Source organism: Palaemon carinicauda, chromosome 19, assembly GCF_036898095.1.
Source record: "Palaemon carinicauda isolate YSFRI2023 chromosome 19, ASM3689809v2, whole genome shotgun sequence".
Lineage (NCBI taxonomy): Eukaryota > Metazoa > Arthropoda > Malacostraca > Decapoda > Palaemonidae > Palaemon > Palaemon carinicauda.
Genome location: NC_090743.1, coordinates 98,020,740 through 98,028,239, shown reverse-complemented (window position 1 = coordinate 98,028,239; position 7,500 = coordinate 98,020,740). Strand labels below are relative to the sequence as shown.

At 37.7% G+C, this 7,500-nt stretch overlaps 1 pseudogene; it reads left to right on the top strand.

Annotated features, from left to right (window-relative positions):
* The window catches only part of LOC137659162 (lachesin-like), a 103,051-nt pseudogene that overhangs the window by 77,617 nt on the left and 17,934 nt on the right, over nucleotides 1-7,500 (top strand).

Sequence of the window (7,500 nt, the reverse complement as noted above, 5' to 3'; positions counted from 1 at the left end):
GCAATGAGATGCAACTGTTTCTTTATATTTGGCTATGCTATGTGTCCCATCCTGTCCATACATGTTGCCCTGACAGAGCAGAGCACTCTTCCCTTCTTAATAAAGATGCAAGTTTGCAATATCAATCATCTTGTTGTGAGTTTTTTGCACATTCCTTGATAAACAATTTAATTCTTGTCACTGCTTAGAAATAGGAAAATAACAAAAACATCAGTGTTATCTGTCGCACAGATTAAAGTTAAGTATTGCTCTTTAGCATGCTAGCATATAGCAGAAGGATTGTGTCTGCTTCTTATTGGTTTGTCAGGAGAATACTAACTCCTTTGAAACTACTAGGAGTAAGTCTTATGCAATGTTATCCACAGGTAGCAAACATAATTTGGTTTCCAAGGGCATTTTTTCATTTCTTAGCCTTCCAACTATCAGCCAGAAAATGTTTCAGATCAGTCTTGCTTTTAGAACAGGACCAATAATGAACTTCAGTTTTTGATCATGTGTTAAGGTTTTATATGGCTAAAAATTATACCTTCAAGTGATCAACAATTAAGATATTCAGCTGATTTAAATAAGTTTTCTTTGTACACATAAGCTGAGAAAGCTATGAATTCAGGGAGTGGCTATGGCGTAAGAATTGCTCATAGAATTTTAATTGAAATCTCTAATGGGGCAAAAACGAAGCATGTACCCATCAAAAATACAGATGAATCTGTGATAACAAAAGATGAAGAAAGGCATCGTTGGATGGAACACTTTAGTGAGGTCATGAATAGCAAATATGAAGGGACTGATATGATTGATATACCTGAAGGTGAGGAAGACCTTATTGTGTCCATGAATGAATTCAGTGTGTTTGAAATCGAAGCTATTATTAAAAGCTCTAGAGATAGAAAAACCCTGGATATGATGGAATAACTGCCGAAATGTTTTTGACCGAAAATGAAGTGACAACCAGAATACTTAAAAGTTTATTTTGTAGGGTGTGGTATGAAGAAGCAAAACTAGATGAATAGGAGCTAGCAGTGTTGGTAAGAATGGTATGAAAAAGGAGATCTGACTGATTGCAATAATTAGAGGCATCACCCTTACGTCAGTTGTCATATAAATATAGTATGCTAATTCTAAAGAGACTAGAGAGAAAGATTGATGAAAAGCTGAGAGATGAACAAGCAGGATTTTGAAAGAGAAGAAGCTGTACTGACCACATTTTCATTTGAAGACATGGACATAAAAATCCACTTCTGATGGCATTTGTGGACTAGGGAAAAAGCCTTTGATAGTGTACATTGGCCAGTTTTTGGAGAGCCCTGGATTATTATGGCGTTCTTCTTAAATATGTAAATTTGATTAAGTCTGATCATGAGTATAGCAAGTGCAAAGTTAATGTTAACGGAGTCCTATCAAATGAATTTATAGTGAACAGTGGATTACTCCGAGGGAATGTGCTGTCACCTATGTTGTTTATCCTCCTCATGGATTTTGTAATCCACAGAACAATTGGCGGAGAAGGATTGCACTGGAATGGTAACAGGAAATTAGCTGACCAGAGCATGCTGATGACTTGGTCCTTATTAGCAAAATGCCATAGTACTTGCATAGATTGCTTACCAGAATGCATGAAATATCATATGAGGTTGGGCTTACGATGAATAGAAGAAAGACAGCGATGATAAAAATGGATTATGCAATGGAAGATGAAATATCAACGCATAGGAGAAAGGATTAATGAGGTGGAATAATTTAGATATGACCCTATGATTGCTAATACAGGGACTTTAGAATTGGAGTTTAATGAAAGATTGAAAAAAAAGCAATCAGACAGTGGCTAGGTTAAGTAAAATTTGAAAGTCAAATCGCCTGAAATTACATATAAAAATCTGGCTATATATCAGTTTAGGGAAACCGGTGTTTCTGTATGGACATGAGTCGTGTTATGACAATGAAACACTATCCAACAGATTTTGTAGAATTGAGAACAAAGCCTACAGAAGATTATTGGGAGTTAAATGGAAGGACAGGGTTAGAAATGAAACTATAAGTGAGATTACTCTAGTGCAATATGTGAATGAGATCATGGTGAGGGGTAGATGGAGATGGTTTTGGCATGCTTTTCGCTCTCCCCAGCATAGATAAGTTCACCAAACTTTTAACTGTGCTCCTGAAGCACTAGAAGAGTTGGAAAATCCAGGCCTACATGGCTGAGGACTATGAAGAGTGAAGTATGATATCATGAATGGAGATGTATTGATTTTAAAACTCAAGATAGAGACAACTGGCGAAATGTAACCGAGGCCCTTTGCGTCAATAGGCATAGGAGTTGATGATGATGTACACATCAAAGAGTACATCAGTTCGATAGACCAATCAACATTAGCCAATGCAAAATTAAAGGGCCGAGTGGATGGCTAAAAACCTGACACATGTCTAAGCAATGAACATCATATTGCGAAACACCTTTCTGTCTCAAAACTATCTACTTGTTTTACTTCCTGATGACTTAAGAGTTTCACCTTCACTGATCCATTTTGTCTTTGTTTTATCCCATTATAGAAACCTTCATCTGTCTGTAGTTGTCATTTTGGGAAATTTTATAGGCTCCTTACACGAGAAGGGATGATAATGCCAGTGGAGAGGTGAAAAAGGTCTGTTAAGCATGCTTGCAATGGGTTTGTTCCACTATTTTCAAGGAAATTAATAAAAAGAGCAATATCATACTGATCTCTCTTGATGTGTGACTGTGTAAGATGTGGATTGGTGAATCCAGTACACTGGGGAGTGATCAGTTCACGTAGTTGTTACAGTGCTGTTGCTTGATGTTCTGCTGCTATATAATAGCATGCCCTGTTCCTGGTTTGAAGCTGAAGCCCCATGTTCCACCTGGGTTTGAAATTTCTGAATGTGAGATGCTAATAGGTCTGAATTTTTAAGACCACGATCTTTGAGTTCAACCAAAGCACACAATTGTCGTATGCATGAGCTTCGATGTTCTGCAGTGAGGTAGTACAGTACTTTGATGCTGCTTTGGCTTCAAGCTAAGAGCTCTTGTCCCACCAGGTGTCTGCTTGTTATTATTGACAATCTCTTACACTGTTTGGTAAACTGGGATATGTCCAAATGTTGTTCTCACTCAGCTGAATGGAGAATCTGCCTTCTAAGAAGTGTTGGTAACTCACAGGAAGATGTTCCTTGAGTTTTGTCATTTGAGCAAGGTATATCGATGGGTAACGGGCATAATTTTGATTGTCGTAAGAAAAACACTAAGGAATTATGCTGCATATGCCATGAAGGTGCAGCACCCAGTTGCCAGTAGAATTTCCACAAGATCCAGGTAGGACATCCAGAATGATGATAGTAATCCCCAAGTGTTTAACAGTTCATCTTGATAATCTGCAAAAAGGACAATGATTTGCTTTGTGGATGTGTCGTCCAGGAGTGCGGACAAAGTTTGGTAGCTGGTTTGGGCATGTACTTCAGTAGCAGGGTTTATCAGGCATCAAAGCGCTGGCAAGTCGTTTGTGTGATTTACTTCTCTCCACTCTTGGAAACCTTTCCACATTAGACACATCAATGCTTCATAAATGATCTTGTGAAGTCGACCACCACAGTTGTACTGTTGTTTGACCCTTCTGCAATGACTTCAGCTTCGACTGCTAGATTTCGAAGTTCAGCTTCTCCAAACAGATTACCCAGAATGGACAGGAGATTGCATATTGTGTGAAAGGTTCCCATTCGCAATATCTGCACCGCTCGCGAGTACAAAGCTTGATGAAAAACGTAGAAGACCTCTGGAAGATTAAGTGTAGTCTATTTGTTTGTCTGTTTAAGTATTTGGTGCACAGTTGACATGTAAGTTGCTGGGGAATTGATTGTTGGTAAGTACCCAACTGTGTCGGGCTCTATGTCCACGTTGACAGTTGTCAGAATGTTAAAGCCTGTCCATGAGCTCGATACCCGTGGCGGAACGATGATTCCATTCACTCAATGGGATGTTCCGCTCCACTGAGAGTTTCCACTTGTCTATCTATGTTGTCATATGCTAGCACTGTTGGAACACCAACATGTGTTTGCGTCGGTAACAAAACGTTCAATCCAGATTGCTGATTTCATTTCTGAAGACAGAGTACTGTGTCTACTTCTTCCAGTGTTGAGTATGATACTCCATGAGCCAAACAGTTCCGAATCTTTATGATTTCAACATTTCCTGTAAGGGTCTTCATAGCCCATGGATGTAAAATGTGCTTTAATGCCTTCAGCTGCCCTATTATAACTCCATACATAAGATCTTGGGAAAATGACCATACTAGCTTTAGTGTCCGAGTTGTAGTCACCTCAGACAGAAGAATGGTCAAAAACATCTGCAACAGATCTGGTGTGCTGACATATTGTTCATCAAGCTCATCTAGGTGAGGGGGCCATGGTTACTCATGTTGCTCTTCCTTAACGACATTACCAAGAATTACAGCAGATTTGTTTATGGCATGTTCCATACTTTGATTATGAGATGAATATAGGCAAAGTTTTTCTCTCAGTGTTATGTTTTCTCTAGCAAGTTCCTCATAATTGATTGTCTGGAATGTTCAGGAGTCTGTTGTTATTTACATAGATGATCTTTATGCATAATCCAAGTCCTGTTTCAAGTGTGCGTCATATGTGCTTTTTAGTATGTACCTTGATATCAGTTACACTGCCAGTGTGTATACATGACACAAGCTTCTCTGTTTAGTTTGTCATGTATACTATTTTGTGTTTGGCGATCAATTCTTGTCTGATGTAGTCAGAGAGCTGTTGGTAAGCATTTGACTCAGACAGAGTGTATGCTTTTTCTTTATTGTTTTCATGGTCCTCACTGATGGGAAGTTGTTCTAGTCTCTGTCTCGTGTATTCTAGAGAGCATGATCTGTTGGGGTGTGCTTCAGCAGCTACCAATTCATGTGATGTGATGGTCAGGATTCGTTCATCAGTCTTCTTCTGGCTTTCAGACCGTTTTTGAGTCAAGTATTTACAGGTAGACTCCCGAATTACTTTGCCGGGACAGACCTCAACTGCCTGAGTTAGGTTTTCACGACAATGGTCTCATCTAAGATATTTGGAGTCTTCGTCACAAAATATGCTTTTTGCAGAATAAGTGTGCACTTACTGGTCCCAGTCTCTCGGGATTTTCTTTGATATTAAGAAGTTTAATGTCCGAGATCAACACATTCGCCTTTTAGCTAATGCAAAGATTTCTTGTGTGTGAAGTATTTACAGTATGTGGTTTCATAGTATGTGTTTAGAACTTCACATTGTGAATCAATTTCAAGTATTGGTCTAAATCTTTTTATCTTAGGAGTATTAACAAGTGTCCTCCATGACTCAATGCTCTTGGGTTTAGTCAGGTTTTCCCGTGGTACATATTTGTTACACAGTATACAGAGTGCAGTATCTGTCTTTTTTTGCTTTTCTGGAGGTCCAAGGTATGGACCATAGTCCTCATCAGAAGCCATACTTCATAGTCAGATGCCTGCAAAGACAGAAACACAACTTGATTAAATACTAACTTTACATGTGCCACAAAATGCAAATGGCCTCTTCTAAGATATTTGGAGTCTTTGTCACGAAATATGCTTTTTACCAAACAAATGTGCACTTACTGGTCCCAGTCTCTCGGAATGTTCTTTGATGTTAGTTGACTGTCTGAGATCAACACATTCAGCTTCTAGCTAATGCAAAGATTTCTTGTGCGTGAAGTCGTTAGAGTATGATGTTTCATAATATATGTTTGGAACTTGTCAATGTGAGTCAATTTCAAGTATTATTCCAAATCTTCTTATCCTAGCAATATTAATAAGAGTCCTCCATGACTCAATGCTCTTGGGTTTAGTCGAGGTTTTCCGTGGTACATATTTGTTACACAGATTAAAGAGTGCAGTATCTGTTTTTTATCGCTTTTCTGGAGGTTCAGTGTATGGATCATAGTCCTTATCCGAAGCCATACTTTTTAGTCAAGTGTGTGCAAAGACAGAATCATAACTTGATTAAATACTAACTTTACCTTTGCCACAAAATACAAATTTAGTGATTTTTATAAGACGACACCATGCAAAAACTTAGAATCCCTCTACCCCAAAAAAAGTTACATTGTTAGAATGCCCGGCAAGCATTTTTAGAAATGGGATACCATACTGAATATCTGATTAAAGTGGGTTTTAGTACCAGTCAGCCAGCTGGCCCATGGACTTGTGTATCTTTGTAGACTGTTTTCTGTTTTTGTTAGGTCTACAGCAATCCATCTACATGGATTGACTTGTTTATGGTGAACTGCAGTAGGCATGAAAGAGAGGTAGAATATCATGGATCTTGGGATATCTTCAGGTCTGTTGACAGAGAGTCAGTCCTCATTCTCTTTGTATGCTAATGTATTCCGTACTTCATACATCAGTTATAAAACCAAACATGCCTGGTGTAATGCTTTTCTTCAAGGATTTTTTTCAACTGACCCTGCTGCAATGGCACTAGACTCAACTGCATGGTCGCAAATTGATGTATCTCCAGATATTTTGTGAAAATTACCCTTTTGGGGATAACTTTCCCATACCATTCTTGGTGTCTCCATGCTATTCATGTTGTCTGGAAAACTGTGCTTGACCAAGAACAAGTGTAAGAGAATAAAGATGTAATGAATCTTTAATGGACATATATTCATACGAATGTCTTGAACTGTTGCTGGACATTTATAGTTGGTAAATAGCCAACAGTGTCGGCTGGCACAACCATGTTATTTTCTTATATATAAACATGTCTACTTTCTGGCTCTCCATTTTTCATAAAATTACCATTAAATACCATAACACTTTATCATAGTGTTTTAACTTATCTTGCAAGTAAAGTCATCAATAGCATTACGTTTCCATGAAATATGAGGTGAAGGCTATAGTAGTAGAAGAAAAGAAAAAAAAATTCCCTTTGTCATTTTTTATACACTGAGTAGAAGTTCTTGAAAGAAATATAAGAAAATAATATGTTTCCATTTACTCTGACATATTAATCAAATATCACCCAGTTGTTTAATAGGGGTATGATACTCCATAGTCAAGTCAAGGCTACAGCCAGTCGGGGGTGAACCACTATCCAATACATTCAATTCAAATGGCCTGTTGTTGAACTTTGCTGAAAATGGGTTCTAATTTATACTAAAACACAAATTTCAAACATTGAGGAAACTTTATAATGTGAAAATGGCAAAACCACCCACAATTTTTTCTCAGTGATGTTTTAGCTATAATTCAAGGTATATAATTAGAAAATAAATTGAGCATACTCCACCTTGATTCAAATTATTTTTTTTTTCTTTTTTTTTTCTCTTTAGAATCTACCGTTACAAATATAATTCCCGATTTTACTCATACTAAAAGTTTCCCGAAAAGTCAAGATGCTTTCTCATATGGTGTATAAAAACCCATTTACCTGTATACCTGACTTGTCCATCACATAACTCTATAGGGCTGAAGGTTTAAACTACATTTA